Raw genomic sequence first — 22,994 nt, 5'->3', positions numbered from 1 at the left:
GTATTTAGGAATTTCTGGAAACAAGGGGAAAGGTGTGTTTACTTTCTTCGTATGTTATGGTGTGTGGTGAAAGAATCAGGGTATGGTTGGTGCAGTCCAAAACAGATCATTTGGGCAGGGGTCATGAAGTGCTTTTAAAAAAGAATTCTCCACCTATATGTCCTGTAGTGTGTTGGTTTTCCTTTTGCAATTTTCTCAGTAATTACACACGCCAAGTTTTTGTTCATGAGGATGGGTCTAACCTAACATATTTTCAGGTATTAGTCATATTGAGGTTGGCACTTGATAACTTGGGCATCTTTGCAAATAAGCGTGTTACACATTCCTTTCGGGTAGGAGGTGCTACAGAAGCAAGACAGAGAGGCATTTCTGAAACTGGCATAATGAACATGGGTCGAAGTAGGTCGCAATGCTAGAAACGCTACATGCTTGTGGATGTGCTAGACATTTGACATCAGTTTATAACTGTTATGCTGTTACGTTTTCATGTTCTTTGGGTTTAATTCAGTTTTCCTTTTCAGGCTCTCTTGCAGGGCCCAGCAGTGGCGTTGCTTCAGTCGGGATAGTGTATCATTCGTTGGTCAGTTGAGCAGTGTAGCAGGTGGAGTCGCAGCATTTTGGTCAGCAGCTGGGACTGAGCAGAGCTCGAGTTGTGGTTTGGTGGTGGGGTAGAAAGGGAATGAGATGGGATGACCTACTGGGCACGCTTTCTAGGAAATTATTACAGGTTTTTGTCCCTATTTGTTAGTTTTACATATTTGGGAGAATGATCTTGTGACATTTTGGGGGATTGATTTGCTGAAAGCTTTGAAGGTGGATTTAGCGAGGATTAGGGAGTGGTGGTCAGGTACTTACATTCTGTGGATGGAGTTAATGCCTAGGAGATCTTAGAGAGGGGAAAATAATCAAGGGGCTGTGAAAAGCATAGGAAGAAAGTCAGCAGGGAAAAGAGAGGCTGTGTGTGTCTTAAGATATCTCAGTTTTTTTTGTCAACAGTTTCTCAGTTTTTTATTGTCAACAGTCTTTATTGAAATGTTCTCAAAAGCATATCATTACATAGTGCCATTCCAATCCCTTCCTTCTCTTCAAACAATGTTAAGCTATAGGGTAGTACTGTTGCTTTGTTTTGGAGAAGAAGAATGCAAACAACTTTAGTGTAGAAAGCTTAATAGCACTATTGATCTTTTTCATACATTAGTTTGGGCCCAGATCTTTGGACTGGGTTGAATGTGTGACATTGATCCACATTCGGTCCACCACTGCAGGGTCCATCACCTGTTTTGTTTGCACACTTTTTTAATTAGCATTTAAACATGGTGATGGTTTCCAGCAAGGCCTTCAAAATGCCAATTTGGCCACTAGTCAGAGAATTCTATAATCCCTCTTAACTCTCCCCTCCCGTCCCTCCCGCCAAAACCTTGAGGGTGCATAGAGTTTCACCAAAGCGCGTTTGAGCGTATGGATCTGTTCATAGGGCCCTTGGAGCTGTCTTTCCTATTTTGCCTTTCCAAGATCCTCTCTTGCCCTCCGATTTCCTAAAATTGGAAAATTTGAAGTGCCCAGGAACGCGTTGGGCACACAAACAGAGGGAGGCCCTGCGATAAATACTCAACTAGGGGTTCCCATGTGTTTTTGAAGTTTCTGAAGGTGTCTGCTAGCACACTCACCATTCTCTCAATAGTGAGAGTCTGCCATAGTTGAGCATTCCATTGAGTCATTCTGTATCCCCGCCGCCACCAGTGCCATTTTGGCTGACCCTAAACACACCCAGAGGATGGTCCTAGCACTAACCGTTTGGTGATTGAGAGTGTCAGATCTAAGATTTAGTAGGGTGACCCCAGGTCAGAGGGGATGTGACAACCCAGTATATCCTTAATCTGTGCCAGAATCTCTGACCAGAAGGGTCGGATCGTTAAGCAGTCCCACCAAATGTGCCTACAATCCCCATAGAGTCCACCTCATCTCCAGCATAAATAAGAAGTTGCGAGAAAGATCAATTTGAGTTTCGTAGGGTAAATGTACCAATCATTTAGTACTTTATAGTGAGCTTCTCGCATTCCCATGGAGTGATTGAATTTGTGTATGTCTAGATATAATTTGTCCCACTGTTTGTCTGTGATGTTTACCCCCAACATGTGCTCCCAGAGTGACCTGTGTCTGGTTTGCTCAGTATGCAATGTGTACTTCAGTATCTTATAGAGGTGCAAGATTGTTCTTTTTGTGCCCTTTTCTAATTTCTCTAACTTCTCTATGGGCGTGAGGTCCCTAGTTGCTGCTTCCCTAACTCCCCTGGTAAGGACCCAGTGGCTAAGCTGAGTGTAGTGATAGTATTTGTTGGCTGTGAGGTTAACCTCCCTCTGACAATGTTTGAATGTGAGGATTTCCCAATTATGGAACAGGTCAGAAATCGTACAGCATCCCCTTCCTTCTATGCATTGAGGGTCCTGGTCCATATGTGGATGGAAATTATGGATTATAGTGTATGGGTGTGAAGAGTGATGGGAACATAGTCGAGGCAGATACCTTGTGTATATCGTTCCACACCTTAAGTGTTGTTTTAGTGAGTGTACTTAGGTAAACATTAGGCAGCCTCTCCACTTTGGGTTTCCACAGTAAGTCCCATAAGCTCCTCCCCGCCACCACTCTGTCCATATGCAACCATTGTTTGTCGGATTCCTGGGATGACCATTATGCAAACACTCTGAGCTAGGCTGCTTTGTAATAGAGATTCATGTCTGGTAATGCCAGGCCCCACTTCTGTTTGGGTAGCCGGAGTTGTCAAAACGCTAATCTTTACCTGTTCCCTCCCAGATAAAGCGGATGATCAATTATTCTAATGTGGCGAAGAACCCTTGTTCTATCTCAATTGGAAGGGCTTGGAAAAGGTATAGTCCTCTAGACAGTATCATCATCTTGATCGCCTGACTGCGACCTAACAATGAGAGATCCTTGGGAGCCCATCTATCTAGATCTGCTTCCACTTGTTGGAGAAGTGGGGGATAGTTTGCCTTATAAAGGTCCTGTAGCCTAGGAGTTGTTCTTCTTCCCAGGTACGTAATTTTCTTTTTAGCCCACTGGAAGGGCATGGAATTGACCAGTGTTTCCATATCCCTCTGCGACAGTGTGAGGTTCAGCAGATAAGACTTAGTAAAGTTACCCGTAAACCAGCTACTAGTTCAATGGCCTCAACTCTTCCAGTACCCTTACTTTATCAAGGCATGAAAAAGGAAGTGCCAAGCCACGTGATCGAAGGCCTTCTCAGCATCTAGCACCAGAAGAACCGCTGGTACTGATTTTATGTTCACCTTTCCACAAGATTGAAGACCCTCCGTAGATTGTCATGAGTTAGACTGCCTTGAATGAACCCAGACTGGTCCGGGTTGACCAGTTCTGCCATTAGCGAGTTCAGGCTACTGGCCAGTATCTTTGTGTATATTTTGGCGTCCAGATTGAGGAGTGCTTTCGGATGATAGGAGCCGCGTAGTTGAGCATCCTTCTCGGGCTTGGGAAGCACTAAGATAAGGGCCTCCCCCATAGATGTTGTTACCTTCCCCGACTCCGCAAACGAGTTATATAAATTTACCAGTTGTCGGATTACCTCCGACCCGAACGTTTTGTAAAACTGGGCCATCAAGCCATCCAGGCTTTGTGATTTATGTGATTTTAGGTTACCTATGGCACTGCTTACTTCCTCCGAGTTTATTGGTACTCCCAATCCGTCGTTCTGCATTGCCGACACCTTCGGAAGCTCCATCTCCTCCAGGTATCGCTCTTTCTCGGTTATTTCGTAAAACGCTGCTTGGTACAAGTTTTCGTAAAATTGTTCAAAAGCGAATGCATTATCAGGCTCTGTGGTCGCTTTATCCCCCCTGATGTCCTTATGTCTTCTATATAGTCTCTTTCCCTTGGCATCCTTAACTGCCTGGCCAGGTGCGCTTCCACCTTATTTCCTTTCTCATAGGAAGAGCTTTTGAGTCATAGTAGAGTTAAACCTGCTCCATTGCTATGTAATGTTCAATTTGCCCCTGAGTGTTGGAGGCAAATGTACAAAGGCGGCCCTCCAATTCCCCCTTAGCCGTCACTAGCCTGCCTTCCATGTCTATTTTGCTTCATTCCAGCTGGAACTTCAGAGATCTGTGAAAGAGCAGTGCAACCCCGTAGTGCTTGGTCCTGGCCAATGAGTGATAAATAATTAGTTATGTCCTGTTTCTTAATTGGTGTTCCTCTGCCCTTTTCATGTGTGTTTCCTGCAGTGAGACGACATCATGCCTCTGGTCGTGGAGATTTTTCCATAATTTCTGGCTTTTGCCAGGGGAGTTAATCCCCTTCACAATCCAAGTTAGCTAGGTAAGCATCATTTGTATTTAATGTTTGGGGTACTGTGCCAGCTTGTATTCTGTAAAATCAGCCTTTTATTGGGGTCCCCCCATCTCTTTTTCCTACCGCTAGTGGTCACCTCATTAGACACACGTTCCCCTCCATACATACTTCTTGTGAATAAAAGACCATCTGTGCGCCCCCCAACCATAATAACAAAAGAGTCATAAATCGGAACTATTGGGGTCAACCAGACCCAACTTCTCAAAGTAAACAGTCATAAAGTACATTTATTGTGTAGTTAACGTGGAGATATTGGTCCATGTCCGCATATGGCGAGCTGTAGAGTGTTGCTATCAAGTCCCCTGCTCCTGGCTAGCTTTCGGAGAGGTAGTGAGCAGTTTACCTCCCTCCCCTTTTTTCCCTCACCCGAAAGCCATCGCAACCCTCACCCCTGTTTATCGTTACACAAAGTAGAGATCTGGTACCACTCCTGCCCCGACCGCCATAAAACTTCATGTGTGATCCCATGGATTCAGTCCAGGCCTTCATCTATATAGCGAGGCTTTGAGTAGTTATATCCCCCCCTTTTACAGAGCGCTATCTCATTTCCTACCCCTGTTTGTAATAGCAGAAGTTAGTTATCAGTTCTCTCACCACCCCTTGACACCTCCAAACCTCGTTCCTGTAGGGCTGGCCCAAAACCGAATCTGCTGCACTTGGCAAAATTCTCAGGGATCATTCTACTCGATCTCTCTGCATATTCCTACTCTCCCCTGCGGAGTCATTTTTTCTTTGGAGATTTCAACCTTCTCTGCTCCTGCCATTGTCCTTCTCTATTTATCTCCAACAACTTTCTCCCTGTGTCGCCTTCCGTAGTTCAATTTCCCAGTTCTTTAAGGAGTCCTAGGCCCAGCAGTTCCACCGCTTTGATATAGGAGGTACAGTGGTGTTGCCTATTATGTAGGGTAAAAGCAATTCCAAAGGGGTAGGTGCATCTGTATTTTCTTTGAGCGTCGCTGGTGCCACATCCTGATACAGATCACACTTGAAACCTTGGAGAGATATCTCCTCTTTCGATCTCCCTGCCTGAAGGATTGCCTCCCTCTTCTTATGGGAGTGTAGTTTAGCCAGGCCGCCTCGTGGTCGCTTATTCCCTCCAGAGAGTGGCGGGCCCAACCTATGTACCCTGTCCAGTTTTATCTTCGTACCTCTGGAGCCCAGCGCCTTTCCAAATAAACCCAAGACAAAGACTTCCAGGTCTACCCCTTCCATTCATTCTTTTAAGTTCTTCAGGCAAACATTATCTCACCGGTCCCTGTTCTCAAGATCCTCACATTTTATGATATTGACTTGTAGCTGTTTGTGGAGCCCTTTTGTTGTCTTTTCCATCTCCTTCTTTTTATGCTCCAATTCTTGCACTTTAGATTATACTTCTAGAGCGTGACTGCTGGCTGAGTCAACATCTTTCTGCAGCAACGTTAGCTTGCCCTGAATGTCAGAATGTAGGGCTTCCATTGAGCCCTCTAGGTCTGCCTTAATTTCCTCTTTGAGCTCTTTCTTGGAGTCTCTTAAGGAGGCCAGCAGGTCTTCTTTAGTGAGCGCCATGTCTCCCTCCTGTATGTATTCTGTAGGTGTCCCTCTCATCTCAGTAGGGGTGAAGTTGCTGGAGACTCAATTTGTCTGTGACTTTTTGTGTGGCATAGAGTCCGTAGTATTTAATCAGCATCTCCTCCTAGGCTGAATGGTGTTTCGTTGTGTGCTCTAGTCTCCTCGTTTGGGCAGCACTTCCCTAGCTTGAGTTTCTCTGTCAGGCAGAAAACTTTATCGAGTCACAGGCCTATGTGTGCGGTGGTAGACTCAGTGTCCCCGTTTGCCAGCTCAATTGCTCTCGTGGGTCTACCTCGTCTTAGTGTCCCAGTGTCTTCCCTAGGCATTGCACACTTAGAGGGGGTTCCTCCCGTAGCAAGCATTGAGGAGGGCCGTGGTGGGTCTCGCGCCCTTAGCTGGCCAACAATATTAGGTGGCTCCTGTAGGCTGTTTCCCCCTGCTTAGAGAACTTCTACTACAGGGTTTTGAGAGGCAAGATGGCGACCGCTTAGGAGGTCGACTGCAGCATTAGCGAGCCCCTCCGGGTCAGGTTGTAATGCAAAGACCCCTACAGGATCATTGAAAGCAGCAAACCACTTAAGGTACCCGGAAAGAAAATATCCTTCCCACCCCTCTATGTTGGGGCTACGGAGCCCTTATAACAGACTCTGGGCGATCCTTACAAAGATTGGGCTACGGATAATGAAACGCTACATTTTGAAGTACCAGTTTCACCTGGCAAGCCAGAGTCCTCAGAGCAGCAGAAGAATTGCCATAAAGATAGAGGCGACAGCAGCAGCCTGAAAATTGCGAGGCTAAGCTACCGCGGGCTCAAACATATCGGAGCAAACACCCGGTGACCAGCAGCAGATGCTCACGCTGGATCCGCCGAGGAGGTGGAGAGGCGGGGCATCGGGAAAAAATCACCCAGCCGGCCCCTCAGTAGCCGACATGCTGATGTGTGGGAAGAAGCCGCAGACCGAGGCAGCAGGGGCGGCAGCGGAACCAAACGTTGAGAAGGGCGCGAGAGGAAAGCGGAATGAAGAGGTGAGCCCAGGCAAGACCCATAACGCTTCTCAAGGCATCCCATTCACTTTAGTCATAAGGGATACAGGGAACACTGCTCTGCTCGAAGGGCTGGGGGCTGACACTGTGGACCCCCCCCACCACCAGGACACCGGTAAAGGGAGGAATGTCCCTTTAAAAGTTAAGAATGGGGGGATGGCACAGCGGATATGCCCAGGGTGATACTGGCCCCCCCGGGGTTAATTCAAATTGCTGACATTAATGACAAGAGCACAGATATCCCGGATAAGGCTTCTACACTTGGAGAAGTAGTAGATGGAAGGGGACTAGAGCAACCTGCTCATATGTTGGAGCTTAGTGAGGCGATGTTGGTAACGGATCTACCAGTAGGGGACAAGGATCGAATCGATCTGGATAAAGATAAGGAGCCCAGCGAATGTTTCTTGTCCGTCTCCGGAGTTCATCACCAGGGGACAGTAATTTGAATTCAGACCCTGAGGATAGTGATCTAGTCCTCCCCACAACAGCTAAAAAATCCAATGTGCCGTCAGATACACAAGGTCGGGGAAGAAAGGACCTGAAATGGGACTATTCATCTGCTATCCCATTTTCAGGCAAACCCCCTCCGGAAACTGGCACTACTCCCCCCATGCTGGAGGTAATACATCAGGCCATCCTCTTCCCCAAGGAAGAAACGTGCCAGGACAGTCACAAGGTGCAGGCCGCAATGAGAAAAATGCAATGGGTCGTCAGGAGGCTCTACAAGGCATGCATAAATGTAGGTGAGAGGGTGACGAACCTTGAGGAAAGAATAGTTTCGACTGAAGCAGAAGTGGCCAGTGCATCAACCCAGGTGGAGGCTCAAGGCTCACAAGTTAAGGATATCCAGTGGAAGCTGGAGGAATTTGAGAACCGGCAAAGGTCAGACACTAGAGCATACGTACTAGATCTGTTTAAGTCAGCCTTTCCAGAGCTGCTCGAATGGAACTGGACAGCCGAAGGCCAAAGAGCACACCGCACCCCGTTTAAGCTATGAGCTCCAGCAAGAGAGGGGGATAAACCACGGTCGATTCTTGTATTCTTAGGGAATTTCCTCCTGTGGCAGGCAATTTCAGAGAAGGCCAGACCAGAAGCAAGGAGATCAAGTGGGGGGGGTCTCGTTTTTAGTTCACCCCGACTTCTGCCACTCAACAGTAGAGAGACACTGGAGGCTGAGTCAGTTAATAAAACCGTTCCAGGAGAAGAATATCCAGATCTACCTTATTAACCTGGCACAACTCAAGGTGATCCATGAGGGACATACCCGGTATTTTGCTTCAGAGATAAAACTAGTGAATATTTGGATGCTGTGGACAAATAAAAAAAATGTTTTCGTGTAAAGAAGAATGTAGGAAAGGGAAATTGAAAGAATGGAAAGGAGTCTGGTCACTTAGGATCTATGGTTCAAGGGTTGGTTGGGTAGAGGTGGGGTGTTAAGAAGTCTTAGAGTCATATAAAATGTAGTTTGCTGGTTCTTATCTTTTTTTATTTTTGATTAGTTAGGATTGAGGGGGTAAAGTTAAAATATGTTGATTGGCCTAGAAGGACCCAGGCCGCTCAAGCTGCATACATCACATGCACAGACCTAGGTCTGAGCGCGTCATGAGGGTGGTGGGAGTGGGGGGGGGAGGTGGGGGTTAAGGATGGCGGCTAGAGGGGGTGGTGGGGCTGGCAAGGAAGGGGGAAAAGCTACGAAAAGTAAAAAGGCCTAATGCTATTTTGTTTTTGTTGGTTTAGGACTTTCTGTATTTAAACAGGTGTATGGGCTGTTTCAAAAGAGATGTAACAACCCAGTAGGGACAAATGGGGAAACTTTAGATATGCACAGTCAATATTGGGGGCGTAAATGATTGGAGGAAGAGGCAAAGGTTGGGGCATTTTGTTAGGTCGAATTATATAGATGTGTTATGCTTACAGGAGACCAATCTACCATGGGCAAAAACATCTTTTGAGCATAAGAGGCTTCGATTTGTTGGCCTGTTCCTCACAGACATCCACAGTTAGAGGGTTCGCAATACTGGTTAAATCCACTTTGGGAGGGATATAGCGCCACTTAGCAGATACTTTCAGGAGGTGGGGACTGATGGAACTTGACCTAGGATTTACAATATGTATGATCTATGGCTCCAATCATGATGATCCTGGGGTATTGGATCTTCTAGAAGTGGAATTAACGAACTGCCCGAGACCTATTACAGTGTACGGCTTTAAAAATAATGCTGCTTATGTAGGTCATAAACCTAGGGTATTTCGAGTACTGAGCTCATTAATTAAATCACACTGGCTTGCAGATGTCTGGGGGAACAAAGAACATAATAACCCGGGGTTCTCGTATTTTTCATACCCCTTCAAGAAATACACTAAGCTGGACTATTTCTTGGTTTCCTCAATAGAAGTGAAGAGAGTTAGCATTAATAAGCTGCCGAAAATTATGTCAGATCATAGTCCATTCATTCTGCAGTACGATCAAATACTGTAAAAAATACATTCAAGATGGACTTTTGAGAGGCAGTTATTAGCTGATCCCAGATTCGTAGAGCATTTAAGGAAATGGGCCCAAGACTATTATGATATGAATCTTTTTAGTGCATCCCGGAATAATGTCTGGGATGCATTTAAGGCAACCTTGAGAGGTGAAACAATTAGCTTCTCGGCCAGGCTACGCTAAAGAAAAAGGCTCAGCAAGAAAATGAGAGATTCGTTTGCCAGCTAGCAGTGGCAGAAGAGCAACATATAGGGATATCGGGCAGGGGAACAAGGCTGCAGGGAGCCAGCAAAAGTTTCTTACCATCAAAGCAGAGCTACATAAGTGGATAGCTCAGAAAGCTGCCAGTAAATATCAGACCCACAAGGGTAGGGTCTATGAGACAGGAGAGCAGGCGGCAAACTATTAGCACTTCGGATTAGGCAAGGAAGCAATAAGAACATAATATCAAATATATGTGAGGGGGTCAAACTACACGGAGTCAGTTGATATTCTAAAAGCTTTTAAAAACTTTCATCAAAAATTGTATAAAGAAGAGATTGGACCAGATGCTCCTAGCCTGGAGATCGAGGATATAGGCCCCCAGCTAATTAATCTGGATAGAGAAACGCTGGATAATGACCTGGTAATAGGTGAAGTTTTGGAAGCACTACAGGAGTTAGCAGTAGTAAAGGTTGCGGGTCGTATAGTATCGCGCTTGAAGTTTCTGAAAGTATCCAAAATGAGATCGCCCCTATACTGCTGGATTTATTTAACGGTATAATCTGCTCCGATCAAATCTCAGAATCCTGGAAGGAAACAAATATTGCGTTCCATAAAAAAGGGAAGCCTAAAGAGAACCCCAGATCATATCGTCCAATATCCCTCATCAATACGGATACCAAGATCTACGCCAAAGTTCTTGCTAAAAGGCTGGGAAGGGTCATAGGCGGTCTGGTTTCCCCGTGGCAGCATGTGTTTATCCCAGTTCGAGGGACAACTGACCATATTAGGTGGGCCATCGCGCTTTTCGATGTGCAGGTTGCCACAGGAGGACAGATGGCCATGGGAAAAGGCCTTTGACCGCGTCACGTGGAAGTATTTGTGGGGGACATTGGAACAAAGGGGCTTTGGCCCTAAAATAAAGAGAGCTATCAAGGCCATGTATTCCGATCCTAAGGCTAGAATTCAGATAATGGGAGGCAGTTCAGAAAAAAAATTATATCTCTGGGGTGACACGTCAGGGATGTCCCTGTTCACGAATTCTTTTCGCCCTGTACATAGATCCACTGGTATGGAGAATACTAGGTTGTGACGATGTCAAGCCAGTAGTTTTTATTAGGTTCGAGACTAAGCTGTTGGCCTATGCCAACAAACTGGCCATAATCACCCAGGAACCAGACAGAGCTATGACAGTTATCACAGGGATAGCCAGGGAATTCAGACGTTGTACGGGGTACCTTCTGAACGAAAGTAAGACCCAGATAATTTGTACTAATAATATCAGAAGGCACGATGATAGATACTCTGATTCAGTGGTCTATTTAGGAGTTAGGATTAGTTCTGTGACAGACACAATTATAAAAGATAACTTTACCCACTCTTAAAATCAATGGCAGCAGATCTTAAAAAAATAGATGCCCTCCCTACATCTATCTATAATAGGGAGAGCCAATGTACTCAAAATGACCATGCTCCCCAAGATTCTGTATCTGTTTTGCTCTATCCCGTTTCTGATCGAGGAGGGCTTAATAAAATCAATAGAGGCAGTTTTTATGAATTTTATCAAGCAGTATGGTAAAATCAGGCTCTCTATGAAATACCCGTCTCTTCCACAGGAAAAGGGAGGGTTGGCAATTCCAAATATTAAATTTTACTATTGGGCTTGTCTGTTAAGTCAGATGGCAATTTTATTTGATCCTGCCACAAATCTGTCTGACACCCCATTTGGCAACCAAATTCCTCCTTCCATCTTCGAATTGTTGTTGGGCAGATAAGCCCTGGGGCTTCTGCTGCGGAAAACTGTTAGGCGCTATTATAATAAAATGCGGTATAAGGTTTTAGATAGTGTCTGGGAGGTCTGGAAGCTAGTGCAAAGATCAATGGCAATTCCAAAAATTAGCTACTATTCACCACTATGGAACTCCAGCACGACAGGATGGGGAGATTCTGGGCGCAGCAAGGAATTAAAAGATTTGGAGATATTTTTGAAGGAGATAGCCTGATGAGGTTTGATAATATTCAGCAGTAATTTGGCATCCCGGCTAACCAAGGCTTCAAATTCTTGCAGATATATAAAACTCTGATGGGTATTAGACCACGGATTTCCCCAGGGTGCAGAATTAATATGATGGATTATTTATTAGGTGGTGGAACTAAGATCAAAATGGTTTATAGGTCTCTATTATCAGGGATCCAAGATGATTTGGAAAAATGTGAACCCTCCTGGGCGAATAACCTTGTGGATCCGGATAATGATATAGATAAAGCACTGCAACTAGCCGGAAAACTCTTCCGCTCCACGAATCTGAGAACCAAACACTATAAGACCCTTTTTAACTTATACTATACACCAGCCAAATTATATGTTTAGGTAAAAGGGATGATGATAGATGTCCGAGGTGTCTGGAAGGGCCCACTAACCTACTACATATGTTCCATCAATGTGACAAATTAAGCGCAATTCGAGGAGAAATTAAGAAGTTTGGGGATAGGCTGCTAGGTGTTAAGATCAACCTATCCCCTACCCTGATGATAATAGGAACTGATCGCAAATTTGGGGCTCAACAAGGAGGAGTAAGCCTTTGTTTTTATATCTGTGGTGGTCCTCCGGATATTGATTTCGGCAGGTTGGAAAGATACTGTAGCACCATCCTTCCAAGATGTGGTTGGCTAGACTCCTAGGGATTCATAATATCAAATCCTCCTTATATACGCCTAGGGGTAGGAAAATGAGGGAATCAGGGCTGAATATCTGGGCCCCCATCAAGGGGTGGAGGGACTCCCGCTTATAAAAGTGTCCTGAACAGTTGGGCTTGCAGCGAGTGGAAGAGGGTTTTTATTCTTCATTGACCTCTGAAGGGTGTCTGATATTTATTTTCACTTCAGCAAAGAGATATTAGTCTAGTATTACTCGGTAGTAATGAAATATTTCCTATTTTTTAACAGTTTTTTTAGAAAGCCATATCCTAGTTTATATATTGTATGATTGTATATGTTTTAAATCTGTGTATATTGGATTTTTAACAATATTGCAATGTAAAGTATATTTATTGTTGACTGTACCTGTTATTTTTTTTATAACTAAAAAAAAAGATCTCCTACAGTGAGTCTGTCCTTGGGGGAGGGCTAGCTCCCTCTAGATAGTGTGGATCCAGTGTTGTGTAGACCACCTATTAGCTCCGAAAGATTATTCTCCAGTACTAGTAGTTGTGGGTGCATTTATTTGTGACTGGAGCTGTTTTATGCCTCAGGATGGAGTGGCTGCCATGTTGAAGTCAGGTACCGAGAGGTGCGGGGATCCCCCCCACGGGGCCCTCAGATGACATCATCACCCAGTGTGAGTTTCTTGCTAAACCACCGTTTGCCCCTCTGGTAGCTTCTTAGTCTCTGTTAGCCCCGTCGGTACCTGCGAGATGTCGAAGCTAACTGTAGCTCACTTGGCCTCCATCTTGAAGTCAGGCGTCGGCCTCCACGTGTTTCCTCGCAGGCTCCCTCTAGACCAGGGGGGGCTCCTCAATGTCCCCTTGGTGCAACAGCTGCCTATCAGTCATTTCTCCAGCCTGGGGCCGACAGGGCTCAAGGAGCCAGAAGTAATCCCGATCTGTTGCGCCTCTCATGCAGAGTCGGAGCTCTCACCCTTCCTCCTGGCAGGGGGGGCTTGCCCGTTTTCGGCACCTCTGATGGCTCCACGGTGTTTTACTGGCTTCTTCCCTCCTCGGGGCCTTCCCGTTGCACCCCGGGCTCCTGCGAGCTTCCGCAGACCTGACGATTCTGGTTCCTTTTTGCCAGCTCCCCTGTGACTTCTCGCCACCTCCTTTATCTCCGACATCTCTCGGCGATGCACATGTCAGGGGTTCTCCTCCACTCGTACTGTTAGGTGACTTTTTGCATGTGCTTGCCACGGAGCCTCAGCGGTTCAGATCCGCTCAGCCATCTTGGCTAGCCACGCCCCGATATCTCTGTTTTGAGGCATTCCGAAATTGTGCAAGAGGATGTTTTGCTTTTTCGGGAGGACGGAGTACATTTATCTTTATTGGGCAACGGTTTTTACCTTCTGGAGTTGCACCTCAAATTTGCTGAGCTTTTGTGTGGGAGGTTGTGGAATTGACAATAGGTAGGGTTATCATGGTTCATTTTTGGTGGGGGAGGAAAACACCTGTGGGCTTTTCTTTTTCGCCGGCTAGAAGGCATTTGTTAGATAGGAGGCAGAGAAATGAGAGATCAGGGATATTGCTTAATGACCAAAGGGATGGAGGGGCAAGGGTAACAACGGAATGTGGAGAGCAGGTCAGAGGGGTACAATATATTGGGTACAAGGTTCGGAGTGGGCAGGATCATCTCTGGAGGGTAATATTTCTTGGAGGGGGTGTTGGCTCTCAGGTTGGTTTCAATGTATTAGAGAGATAGATTAGTTTTGTAAGGCATTTGACGAGGTTCTATATAAAAGTGACAGACCTGTTCTATTAAAGCTTCCTTTTACCCCTATCAATGTCTGAGCGTCGTCGTTGCACGCTGTCTCGTCCAATGTAGCTTCAGTGAGTTTAGAATCATTGATTAGAGAACTATATTGCTAGGTAACTGAGAGTTTCTCAGTTCAGACCCTATAAGCACAAGCCAGACAGAGTTCATTTAAATCCTGATGATGTTAACAAACCATAAAGTGCGAACAGGGGATTTATGAGAGGTGAACTTGTATTAGGCTAATACATACACCAGAAGTGAATGAATGAATGCCCAAAATCGTGTGAACAGCGCAACTAAGAAATACTTACTTAGCTTGCAGAGAAGGTGGGCTCTCCGGCCTAAAGAAAGGGTACCCAAACAGTGCTTAACTTGTAAAGGAGTAAGTGCCACGGACCCTGTCAGGATACTGCAGCCCTGTGCACCACCCATTACGCTACTAATGACAATTCAGCCTTTTTACACATTAAAAATTACTAATACCTGTCACCCAAGCTATTTTCATGGCTTTGAGTGGTAGCTATTTGTCGTTTTTTAAAGTATGTAGAATTATTGAACAACGCTTGTGTCCATCACAAAATTGGACAGACAGCGCCACCATGTGGCTGGCTGTCATAAGTCCCGGTGTTGACAATTAAGTGCAGGTGCCAAGCACAGGAAACCCTCAGTTCAAATTAAGCACTGGACCCGAACTGATAAACTAGCGGAGATGTAAAAAGAGAGGAGATGATCAGGAACTTACATGTTTATATATTTTGGAAATTACATTGTTGCAATACTATTGTGGTTTTCAGAAAGTTAGATTATCATGTCCAAAATCAGTAGTACACCGGATAGAGAACAAGGACTATTAAAATAAGAAACAAACCTGCAAGTCATTAATGCTAATTGGGGTGTACCAAGAGTAACATTGTGGCTTCCTTGAGACTTGTGGTGTTACACTGGGGAAGACATTGCTTACACAAAGATAGTTACTAAACAGGTAACCAGATATTATCTAATGAAAATTTAACTGCTAACAAAACTGCACATTACATTCCTGTTAACACCAAATGCAGCAAAATATGCATCAGGAATTGCACTTAAACACAGGAAATGTATTACCATATTATGTTATGTTATGTTATGTTATATTTATTTTTAAATAGCGCACGGCTACTCAAAAAGAGTGTCCTGGCGCTTTAATAATGAGACCTACAGCAGAATAGCACAACACAGTGATAAAAGCAAAGTGGGAAGCAGAACAGAGAAGAAAAGAAAAACAGCCTAGAGGGCAAACAGCCAGGTTTTGAGGCCTTTCCTGAAGGCAAGTAAACTAGTGGCTCCACGGAGTGTCAGCGGCAAGGTGTTCCACAGCTGTGGCGCCAGCAGTCCAAAGGAGCGGCCTCCAATGCGAGCTCTCTTTACGCGCGGCACAGCCGCCAGAAACAGAGATTCTGATCTGAGAGAGCGGGCTGGGTGATAAAAGGCGAGTCTCCTTTGGAGATACTTAGTTCCCACAGCATGGAGAGCTTTGTAGGCCAAAGTTAATGCCTTAAAGGCAATCCGTTTATGGATAGGCAGCCAATGTAGGGTCTGCAGAAGGCCAGCAGCGCTGGCTCGCCTGTTTAGGCCATAAATGGCCCTCGTGGCAGCATTCTGCACAACTTGGAGCCACTGCAGCAGATACTCTGGCAGGCCCAGGTAGAGGACGTTGGAATAATCCAATCTAGAGCCGATCAGAGCCTGCACAGTCAGCTTCCTGTGTTCCTCAGACAAGAGAGGTAAAAACCTCTGCAGCGTCTTGAGGAGGTCAAAACATGTACCCGTCACCCCTAGGATCTGGGATCTCAGCGTCAGACCCTTGTCCATCTTGACCCCTAGGTTCTTAGCTACTTGGGATGAAACAGGACGGGGGAAACATGTTAATGGGCCACCAAGCTTGCCAGTCTCGATCCGACGCACACCCGAAGAAGAGTACCTCAGACTTATCTGAGTTGCACTTGAGGCTGTTCAGCTGGAACCATTTAAAACATCCCCAAGGTAATCCCGGATACTTTCTCCATCGAAGTCTCCTCCCTTCTTACAAGAAAAGAGGAGCTGGGTGTCATCGGCGTAGGATACGATCTGGGCCCCGAACGACTCCGCCAATGCCGCCAGAGGGGTCATAAAGATGTTAAAGAGGGTCTGGCTCAGTATAGAGCCCTGCGGAACCCCGACTCCCAATGGCGGCATCACGGCAGAGTCTGGGGAGGCCCAGACCGTTTGTCGGCGGCCAGCTAGGAAAGATGAAAACCAGCTGAGCACCATCCCCCGTAGGCCATTCTCATAGAGTCTAACGAGAAGGCCCTCATAGGGGACGGTGTCGAAGGCCGCCGACAGATCCAACATGACCAGCATGGCTTTGCCCCCGGAGTCCAGTACCCCTTTAATGGCTTCTGACACCTCCAGGAGCGCGGTCTCTGTACTTAGGTTTGGGCGGAAGCCAGATTGGGTGGCGTGCAGAATCTCATGTGTTTCCAGAAAATGTAGATTTTCCTAGTTATTATGACGGAAAGTTTTAATTTTATTAAAGACACGGAGGCGAGTATTATGCTTTCTTATCTTGCATTTTATTCAATAGCAGCCAAGATAAGTGTAAGAAACTACAGTTCCCAGAGGGCCAGGCAACAACTGGGCCATGGGAATGGGAAAAAACGAGAGTATGGTAACCAATCAGCAGTCACATTATAGATAAGAGAACACAATGACTGCGCAGCTTCCTCTTTTCGCTGAGAGCCAGTCAGATAACAATAGAAAATAAAGGAAATATAGCCATAACCAGAAGGAACGCCAAAGTCCATGAGCAGAAATCCTTAATTACTGGGATCCAGAGCCAAAGTCCAACAAAAGGATCCGAAGAAGGAACTGGAAGGACCGGAGTGGAAATCCAAGCAGGAGAAGAACGAAGCCGTTGGAGAGTAGATCTTCTATGATGAGGCAGGCGGCAAGGCCGGATTTGCTGTAGGGAGGGAGAACACATGTTAATAGTGTAGTGGCGGGATAATACTCGCCTCCGTGTCTTTAATAAAATTAAGACTTTCCGTCATAATAACTAGGAAAATCTACATTTTATGGCAAGACCGGAGGCTCCTATTATGCTTGTTTAAAGCAAATCAATAACATCAGAAGCAACAGAATGAATTGGCTTGCAGTAAAACATGCGGAAAATATTGTCATTGGACCAATCTGCTGATCTCAGTATGTCCTCTAAACGGGAGCCAGCCCAAAAGGCCTTAGAAGCCATGGCTCCTCTAGCCGAGTGTGCCCTGAAAACAGAGACATCAATACCGGCAAGGGACATAACCCAGCGAACCCACCTGGCAAGGGTAGGGGAGGAAACCGGGAGGTGGGGTTTACGAAAGGAGATGAGGAGTTGGGAACAAGAGGGCGTTCTGAGATCAGCGGTCCTTTGTTCATACATTTTCAAACATTGACCCACACAAAGTTGGGGTTGATCGGGAAAATAGGGATTAAAAAACAGAGTCTAAATTAGTCTTCGTGCACCTGTGAATCTGGAACAGCACCCCTGTAGGGGAAAATTGGCGAGAAGAGACATTTAAGGCTCTAACATCAGATACTCTTTTGATAGACACTAAGCAAAGTAACATAGTAAGTTTGGCCGATAACATTTTGAGAGACAAAGCAGAATTACAGGGCCAATTCAAAAACAGTTTAAGTACAACAGAAACATCCCATAAAGAGGTATACTTAGCCAACGGTGGTTTTGCGCATCGAACACCTTTGAGGAGGCGACAAATCAGAGGATGAGCGCCTACAGGTTTCCCGTCAATTTGTGGTTGAGGGAAATAGCTGAACGATAGAGATTTATAGTGCGATAGGCTTTCCCAGCGCTGGCTTGAGAAGCCAGGAAGTTGATAACAAAACCTAGAGAGGCTGAAAAGGGATCGAGAGACCTTTCCAGACACCAGCTTGCCCAAAGAGACCAGGCGGATTTGTAGGCTTTGGAAGTGCCTGGAGCCCAGGCTTGGCTGATAAAGTGAGCAGCCTCTTGTGAAATGAGGACGTCAGAAGGGGGAGGCCGGAAACTTTCCAAGCCGATAGAGTGAGTGAGTTGTCCAATATCAGACTGTGACGCTCGCCCTGAGGGTTGAGAAGAAGATCGTCGAAGGACGGCAGAAGTACAGGAAAATCCATCGCCATCTCCAGGAGAACAGGGAACCAGATTTGAGCTTGCCAGAAGGGAGCTATTAGAACTAGAGAAGTTTCCTGACGGCGGACTTGCGCCAGCACTCTGTTGATCATTAAGAAAGGAGGAAAGGCATAGTTGAGTTGACAAGACCAATCCTGGAGGAAAGCAGCCGTGGCTAGAGCAAGGGGGTCTGGACGCCAGCTGTAAAACTGGGGCAAATGTGAATTGAGGCGAAAAGCAAGAGATCGATGGAAAAGGGACCCCATAAAAAAGAAAGAGAACGAAAGACGGAGGGACAAAGCCTCCAATCGCTGGAGTCGCGCAGGAACCTGGAGTGCCAATCTGCCACAGAATTGAGGTCGCCGGGAAGGTACTCTGCAGTCAAGGAGAGATGATGAGCTAGGCAATATTCCCATAGGCTTTTTGCTAAATCTGCTAGAGGCTTGGACTTGGTGCCGCCGAGATGATTTATGTAGCGAACAGCAGAAACATTGTCCATGCGTAACAGTATGGAACAGTGGATCCTGTCTTTGGAAAGACTTTTGATCGCAAAGGAACCAGCAAGCATCTCTAAACAATTTATGTGCAGTCTGGACTCCTCTTTTGACCATGCTCCTCCAGTTGAGATTGGACCACAGCGGGCGCCCCAACCCGATAGACTGGCATCGGATTCTAAAACAAGATCTGGGGATGTGGCGAAGATAGTGCGCCCGTTCCACGCATCTAAATGGTCTATCCACCATTGCAGTTCTGTGCGGGATTCCTGGTCTAGAGCGATGACGTCTGAATAAGCTAGGCCTTGGCGAAGGTGCCTGATCTTTAAGCGTTGAAGGGCCCGATAGTGCAGAGGGCCCGGAAATATCGCCTGAATAGAGGAAGAAAGAAGACCGACAATCCTGGCTAGAGATCTGAGGGAAATGACAGAAAGATGTAGCACAGAGGCGATCTCCGCCTTGATTTGGGAAATTTTGGAAAGGGGAAGGAGTAAAGACGCCGCTACCGAGTCCACAAGGAAGCCCAGAAATTCCATGTTCTGAGAGGGGACCAGAGAAGATTTCTCGAGGTTCACAAGGAAACCCAAGTCCTGAAGAAGACACTGAGTGGTTTGGAGATCTGCAAGGAGACCCTGTTTGTCCAGGTTCAGGATAAGAATATCGTCTATGTAGATTAGGAGTCTGATACCAAGGGAGCGAAGAAAAGCGACCACCGGCTTCAGAAGTTTTGTGAAGCACCATGGTGCAGAAGAGAGACCAAAAGGAAGAGAGGTGAAACAATAGGTCACTCCTGACCACTGGAATTGAAGGAATTTCCAATGAGATTGGTGGATAGGAACCGTAAGATAAGCATCTTGAAGATCTAAACGGACCATCCAATCGTTCGGCCGAAGGGTATCCCTCAGATGAAGGATTGTCTCCATTTTGAAATGACGATACACCACGAAGTGGTTGAACCATTTTAGGTTTATGACAGTGCGTAATTTCTTGTTTTTCTTTTGGACTAGAAAAATGGAGCTTAAAAAGCCTGTAGAGTCATAGGGAAAAACTTGGATGGCTTGTTTCTGTAAAAGGGATTGCATCTCGATTGAGATGAGGTTTGCCATGTGGGAAGAGAACACCAGAGGAGGAGGGAAAGAGGTCTGGACAGGAGGAGAGTAAAATTCTATAAGATAGCCTTGAACTGTGTTGAGAACCCACGGGTTTACACTTATGGTCTGCCATTTTGGAAGAAACAGTTTTAATCGACCCCCGACAGGAGGGAAAGAAGAAAGGCTTACCTTGTTGATTGGAGTTGGTGTTGCGATAACCTTTGCGACCCCTGCCGCGGAAACCACGTCCTCTTTGTGTATAAAACTGCGGCTTGTATTCTTGGGAGTTGTCGTAAGAACCTTTGGAGCCTTGATTGTAGGGACGGCCAGAAGAGCGACCCCTGCCTCGTCCGGCCCGTCCAAAAACCCGAGGGGCGAAAGTCTTTTTTATGGATTGTTGAGCCTTGTCAAGAGAGGCAAAGGTAGAGACAAAGCGACTGATGTCGCGAACCAAATTCTCCCCAAAGAGGAGGCCATTTGCCTTAGAGCCGGGGTCCATAGGAGCGAGATTAGCAAGCTTGGGGTCCAACTTGATCAAAAGACCCTTACGTCTCTCGTGGGTAATGGCTGCATTGGCATTGCCCAAAAGGCAAAAGGCACGTTGAACCCACATGGAGATGTCATCAGGTGAAAGATCTGAACCATCAAGACGGGCAGACTCTGCCATATCAAAGATACGGGCCAAGGGACCAACAATGTCCAGCATTTTGTCCTGACATGTGGACCATGCTTTATCAACCCCGCATCGAGGGTCTTTACCAAATTTAGAAAATAAGGTAAGGAGTAGTTGGTCATTGGAAGGGACAAGGGTGATTTTATCAGGGAGGGCAGGTTTGGGACATTCAGACTTTAATCTTGAACGGACAGAAGCTTCCAGAGGGAGACGAAGACGAGCAGAAATGTATTCCCCAACGTGATGCGATGGGAACCATTCAGTTGAGTTGGGATGGCGGATGGAGGACGGGTCAAACATAGGGAGACCCTCCGAATCATAAACTGGGTCAAAGTTAAAGGAATCACTTTTGGGAATTTTGAGGGGGGGGGGGTCAGTGACATCAAAAATATCGCACAAGTCGTCAGCATCAGGCATCTCAATATCCGTGTCCAAGATGGTGGAAATTACTAATTTCTTAGTAGGAGACTCTGTGTGCTTGGATTTCTGTTTTCTCTTGCCCTCTGTACCGACAAACCCCTCCTTAGTGGGAGGCCTGGGAGGCACTTCGTCCTCGTCCATAGGCGAGTAGGACTCGCTGACCAATGCTGACGCTTTTTTAGGTTTTTGCACAGAAGCAGAGTGTTCCACCTTGCGTTTTCTGCTATCCCCCGCAGATTTGGCCAAAATCTTGGACAACATGCTGACCATTGAGTTCTCCATATTCTTTGACATCCTTTTCATGGAGACTTCAACTGCCTGTTCGACAGAATTATTAATAAACTTGTGAAGGTCCTGTTTAAGAGACCCATTGTCCATGTTAGAGGGATTTTCCTCAGAAGAGCTCTCATTCTCCATGTTAAATAAATGTGGCAGGTAAGGGTTAATTTTCTGTGAGGAAAAATGAGGGGCGTGTAAAAGGGGGCGTGAAAAGGGGCGGTTCGGCTGCAAGACACGGCAGCGAGGAGACCGGAGGAAAGGCAGGCTAAAGAAAGGAGCTCCGGAGTGCAGAAGCAACCGCTGAGGAAAGCGGCGGTGAAAGGCGGCAAATGAAGCACAATAGAACAGCTCCAGAAGCGGTGAGAGGCAGCGCAATCAGCGCGAGGGCCGCGGAGCAGGGAAATACCAAAAAGAAAGGGCGGGAGGGGGGGGAAAGAGAAGCCGGCAACCAGAACCGGTCAACAGGAAGCACGCGAGTAGCGCGAACTCAGAGGCACAATAGCGCTAAACCAGGCAGAATAATACAACAATAAGCATGAAATATAAGTCAAAATAAACAAATAATATTAATTAAATAGCGAGCATAGATAAGGGAACACTTATCTGACTGCGAGCAGCAAGAAAAGAGGAAGCTGCGCAGTCAGTGTGTTCTCTTATCTATAATGTGACTGCTGATTGGTTACCATACTCTCGTTTTTTCCCATTCCCATGGCCCAGTTGTTGCCTGGCCCTCTGGGAACTGTAGTTTCTTACACTTATCTTGGCTGCTATTGAATAAAATGCAAGATAAGAAAGCATAATAGGAGCCTCCGGTCTTGCCATAAAATTGGAGAGCACCGTGTGTACGTGCTTCTCCAAAATTTTCGTAAAAGCCGGCAGAAGAGAGATCGGCCTATAATTGACCGGAGCCTCAGGATCGAGACCAGGCTTCTTCAGCAAGGGGATGACCATTGTCTGCTTCCAGGCCTGCGGAACCACTCCCTGGCTCAGCGAGAGATTCAGGAGTGGATTCGCCAGCGCGTTTATAGCTTCCGCCATTTTTGCCAAGAATTTGGCAGGGCAGGGGTCCAAGGGCGACCCAGATTTAAGATTGCCCATAAGCGCTAAGGAAGCTATCATGCGAAGAGCTAGGCTGCCCATAAATGCACTTTCACTTGAGCCATTATGAGCCATCAAGCAGAATTTCTGATGTACCAAAGGAACAGCAAAACAGAAATCACAAAGTCCACCAAGCAAGGGTAGGTCAGAAACACAGCAATCTTAGCAATCCTAGCTAACAATTGCAGCTGAAAGCCTGTCTGTTGATTGGTGCAGGGCACTCACAGTATGTCCTTACACATTTTTAAACATAGCTTTCTAAATTAAGGTCTGCGGATGTGATCCATGAAAATTCCACTTCGCTTATTTTAAATACATTATACATATTAAGAATAACATTTGTATTCATTATTTTGTCTGTAAATTGCTTCTTGAATGTTATTATGTTTTGGTTTAGGAATCGTTTACTTGTGCCAGGCACACGTTTTTCAACAGTGCCTTGGCTTTGCTAATTTCGAAAACGCCATGAAAGATTACTTTGCATTGTTTCTGCTAGCTTTGCCGTTGGTTCCATCGTAGTAGTCTCAAAACCTCCATTAATGCGCCCAAAACAATTCGTCACTCATAGGAACCCAATTGGGCTGTTTCTGAAACAAGCCGGAATAGCATGTGTGCTCTCGAGGGCTGCTGCTCTCAATCCATCAAGCAC

This window comes from Lissotriton vulgaris, chromosome 1_2, assembly GCF_964263255.1.
Source record: "Lissotriton vulgaris chromosome 1_2, aLisVul1.2, whole genome shotgun sequence".
In the NCBI taxonomy this organism is placed as follows: Eukaryota; Metazoa; Chordata; class Amphibia; order Caudata; family Salamandridae; genus Lissotriton; species Lissotriton vulgaris.
Note: the sequence above shows the minus strand (reverse complement) of the source record.